Raw genomic sequence first — 5,000 nt, 5'->3', positions numbered from 1 at the left:
AGTAGTAGTAGCAGTAGCAGCTGTAGTATTAGCAGTAGTAGCAGTAGCAGTAGCTGCAGTAGCAGTAGTAGCAGTAGCAGCTGTAGTATTAGCAGTAGCAGCTGTAGTAGTAGTAGCAGTAGCAGCTGTAGTATTAGCAGTAGTAGCAGTAGAAGCTCACCCCAGTAGCAGCCATACTACAATACTACAATACTTCTGTGAAGAATCTGAATTCTCTTGGCTCGTCTTAAGAGGCTATTGAAATGATTTCAGAGCTGCCATTGGTTTTTGACGGTACAGTGCCAAAGGTAGCGCCCCCCCCCCGCGGATAAGGAGGCATAAAAGAAACCCAACAAGAGACATCACAGCAGAAACATTACAATAGTCAGTGTGTAAGCATCCCCAACGCAGTCCTTTAAGGAATAGACGTCTTCCATTTTTCTCCTTTAAAAAATTAACGGGGGAAGGAATTGGGACCCTGGTACGCTGCATCACTCAACAAAGGACGACTGAAGAGCCAGTTTATGTCAAAACTTTGACAATGACAGAATTGGAGCAGAGTTTCTGCAGCTCTCTGGAAACCCCCCCACAGGGAACCAGACACACAACTCTGGAAAGAAAGTTTACTTTTCCTTCGTCGTGTGCAATTAAACTCATTTGCATTTAACGTTAGGGAGAAGTAAGGAGAAAGGAGGTCACATCAAAAAACATTAAAAACAATAGGATTGCCAGCAAGAGGGGCGAGAAGAGACGCAGAGTTTTTCCTTTGAACAGAAATCATGGTGCACTTCAATAGTGTTCTCTGTTGTTACGGTTACCACCCCCTTTTGCCTTCCATCTTCTAAAGAGTCAAAGATACACAGGAAGATCCAGATGGACGACAGGGGAAATGCAAGGTAGCCTAGCGGTTAGAGCATTGGGCTGGTTAACTGAAAGGTCACTGATTTGAACACCCTTCGCCGACAAGGTAAACATGATGCCGATGTGCCCTTGAGCAAGGCACCTGACGCTCATTTGCTCTAGGGGTGCTGTGGTACTAAGTCTGACCCTGTAAAACAACACGTTTCACTGCGACCTGTCTAGTGTATTTGACAATGTATGTCACGCCCTGACCTTAGAGGGTCTTTTAATTCTCTGTTTTTGGTTAGGTTCAGGGTGTGATTAAGGTGGGCATTCTAGGTTTTCTGTTTCTATGTTTTCTATTTTTTTTATTTTTTTGCCATGTGTGGTTCCCAATCAGAGGCAGCTGTCTATCGTTGTCTCTGATTTGCGGATCATATATGAGTTGTGATTTTCCGTTTGGGTTTTGTGTGGGGAGTTATTTTCTGTTTAGCTGTTTTGTTTGCCTGACAGAACTGTGTTTCTTTTCTACTTTGTTATGTTGTTGCGGTGTTCAGTTTTATTAAAAATCATGAACGCCTGCCACGCTGCCCCTTGGTCCCCTTCTTCCACCCACGAGAGTCGTTACAATGTATCCAGTCAAAAGAGTCGATACAATGTATCCAGTCAAAAGAGTCGTCACAATGTATCCAGTCAAAAGAGTCCATACAATGTATCCAGTCAAAAGAGTCGTCACAATGTATCCAGTCAAAAGAGTCGTCACAATGTATCCAGTCAAAAGAGTCGTCACAATGTATCCAGTCAAAAGAGTCGTTACAATGTATCCAGTCAAAAGAGTCGATACAATGTATCCAGTCAAAAGAGTCGTCACAATGTATCCAGTCAAAAGAGTCGTCACAATGTATCCAGTCAAAAGAGTCGTCACAATGTATCCAGTCAAAAGAGTCGTCACAATGTATCGAGTCAAAAGAGTCGATACAATGTATCCAGTCAAAAGAGTCGTCACAATGTATCCAGTCAAAAGAGTCGTTACAATGTATCCAGTCAAAAGAGTCGTCACAATGTATCCAGTCAAAAGAGTCGTCACAATGTATCCAGTCAAAAGAGTCGTCACAATGTATCCAGTCAAAAGAGTCGTCACAATGTATCCAGTCAAAAGAGTCGATACAATGTATCCAGTCAAAAGAGTCGATACAATGTATCCAGTCAAATGAGTCGATACAATGTATCCAGTCAAAAGAGTCGTCACAATGTATCCAGTCAAAAGAGTCCATACAATGTATCCAGTCAAAAGAGTCGTCACAATGTATCCAGTCAAAAGAGTCGTCACAATGTATCCAGTCAAAAGAGTCGATACAATGTATCCAGTCAAAAGAGTCGTCACAATGTATCCAGTCAAAAGAGTCCATACAATGTATCCAGTCAAAAGAGTCGTCACAATGTATCCAGTCAAAAGAGTCGTCACAATGTATCCAGTCAAAAGAGTCGTCACAATGTATCCAGTCAAAAGAGTCGTTACAATGTATCCAGTCAAAAGAGTCGATACAATGTATCCAGTCAAAAGAGTCGTCACAATGTATCCAGTCAAAAGAGTCGTCACAATGTATCCAGTCAAAAGAGTCGTCACAATGTATCCAGTCAAAAGAGTCGTCACAATGTATCCAGTCAAAAGAGTCGATACAATGTATCCAGTCAAAAGAGTCGTCACAATGTATCCAGTCAAAAGAGTCGTTACAATGTATCCAGTCAAAAGAGTCGTCACAATGTATCCAGTCAAAAGAGTCGTCACAATGTATCCAGTCAAAAGAGTCGTCACAATGTATCCAGTCAAAAGAGTCGTCACAATGTATCCAGTCAAAAGAGTCGTTACAATGTATCCAGTCAAAAGAGTCGATACAATGTATCCAGTCAAAAGAGTCGATACAATGTATCCAGTCAAAAGAGTCGATACAATGTATCCAGTCAAAAGAGTCGTCACAATGTATCCAGTCAAAAGAGTCCATACAATGTATCCAGTCAAAAGAGTCGTCACAATGTATCCAGTCAAAAGAGTCGTCACAATGTATCCAGTCAAAAGAGTCGTCACAATGTATCCAGTCAAAAGAGTCGTCACAATGTATCCAGTCAAAAGAGTCGATACAATGTATCCAGTCAAAAGAGTCGTCACAATGTATCCAGTCAAAAGAGTCGTCACAATGTATCCAGTCAAAAGAGTCGTCACAATGTATCCAGTCAAAAGAGTCGTTACAATGTATCCAGTCAAAAGAGTCGATACAATGTATCCAGTCAAAAGAGTCGTCACAATGTATCCAGTCAAAAGAGTCGTCACAATGTATCCAGTCAAACGAGTCGATACAATGTATCCAGTCAAAAGAGTCGTCACAATGTATCCAGTCAAAAGAGTCGATACAATATATCCAGTCGAAAGAGTCGATACAATGTATCCAGTCAAAAGAGTCGTCACAATGTATCCAGTCAAAAGAGTCGATACAATGTATCCAGTCAAAAGAGTCGATACAATGTATCCAGTCAAAAGAGTCGTTACAATGTATCCAGTCAAAAGAGTCGTCACAATGTATCCAGTCAAAAGAGTCGTCACAATGTATCCAGTCAAAAGAGTCCATACAATGTATCCAGTCAAAAGAGTCCATACAATGTATCCAGTCAAAAGAGTCGTCACAATGTATCCAGTCAAAAGAGTCCATACAATGTATCCAGTCAAAAGAGTCGTCACAATGTATCCAGTCAAAAGAGTCGTCACAATGTATCCAGTCAAACGAGTCGATACAATGTATACACACCACCGAGTTTTACAACACCGACTCATTCAAGGGTTTTTCTTTATTTTTACTATTTTCTACATTGTAGAATTCCATCATGTAAATGTAGCTTACTATATTCCATCATGTAAATGTAGTTTGCTGTATTCCATCATGTAATTGTAGTTTACTGTATTTCATCATGTAAATGTAGCTTACTGTATTCCATCATGTAAATGTAGTTTACTGTATTCCATCATGTACATGTAGCTTACTGTATTCCATCATGTAAATGTAGCTTACTGTATTTCATCATGTAAATGTAGCTTACTGTATTCCATCATGTAAATGTAGCTTACTGTATTCCATCATGTAAATGTAGCTTACTGTATTCCATAATGTAAATGTAGCTTACTGTATTCCATCATGTACATGTAGTTTACTGTATTTCATCATGTAAATGTAGCTTACTGTATTCCATCATGTAAATGTAGCTTACTGTATTCCATCATGTAAATGTAGTTTACTGTATTCCATCTGGTACATGTAGCTTACTGTATTCCATCATGTAAATGAGCTTACTGTATTCCATCATGTAAATGTAGCTTACTGTTATCCATCATGTACATGTAGCTTACTGTATTCCATCTGGTACATGTAGCTTACTGTATTCCGTCATGTAAATGTTCTTACTGTATTCCATCATGTAAATGTAGCTTACTATATTCCATGTTAATAAGGCTGCCTGGTGAACCGAACTAACACATTTCACTCATCAACAACACGGAATAATGTTTTAAATAAAGAGGGGAGAAAGAAATCAATGAGAAAGAAATGAAAGAAAGAAATCAATGAGGCCGGTGTATTTGTCCTGCTTTTTATTAGCCTGAGCAGCGCAGAGACAAATCAGGAAAACATTTCACATGCTGCGAAGCCTCTAGTGCTCTTCTACTGACCTCCACACAGATATCTCCCTGTATCACACAGATATCGATATCACACAGATATCCCCCTGCAAAACACAGATATCCCCCTGTATCACACAGATATCTCCCTGCAAAACACAGATATCCCCCTGTATCACACAGATATCCCCATATACCACACAGATATCCCCCTGCAACACACAGATATCCCCCTGTATCACATAGATATCCCCCTGCATCACACAGATATCACACAGATATCCCCCTGTATAACACAGATATCCCCCTGCATCACACAGATATCCCCCTGCATCACACAGATATCCCCCTGTATCACACAGATATCCCCCTGTATCACACAGATATCCCCCTGTATCACACAGATATCCCCCTGCATCACACAGATATCCCCCTGCATCACACAGATATTCCCCTGTATCCCACAGATATCCCCCTGTATCCCACAGATATCCCCCTGCATCACACAGATATCCCC

The sequence above is a fragment of the Oncorhynchus clarkii genome, chromosome 33, assembly GCF_045791955.1.
Source record: "Oncorhynchus clarkii lewisi isolate Uvic-CL-2024 chromosome 33, UVic_Ocla_1.0, whole genome shotgun sequence".
In the NCBI taxonomy this organism is placed as follows: Eukaryota; Metazoa; Chordata; class Actinopteri; order Salmoniformes; family Salmonidae; genus Oncorhynchus; species Oncorhynchus clarkii.
This window is presented reverse-complemented; position numbering follows the sequence as displayed.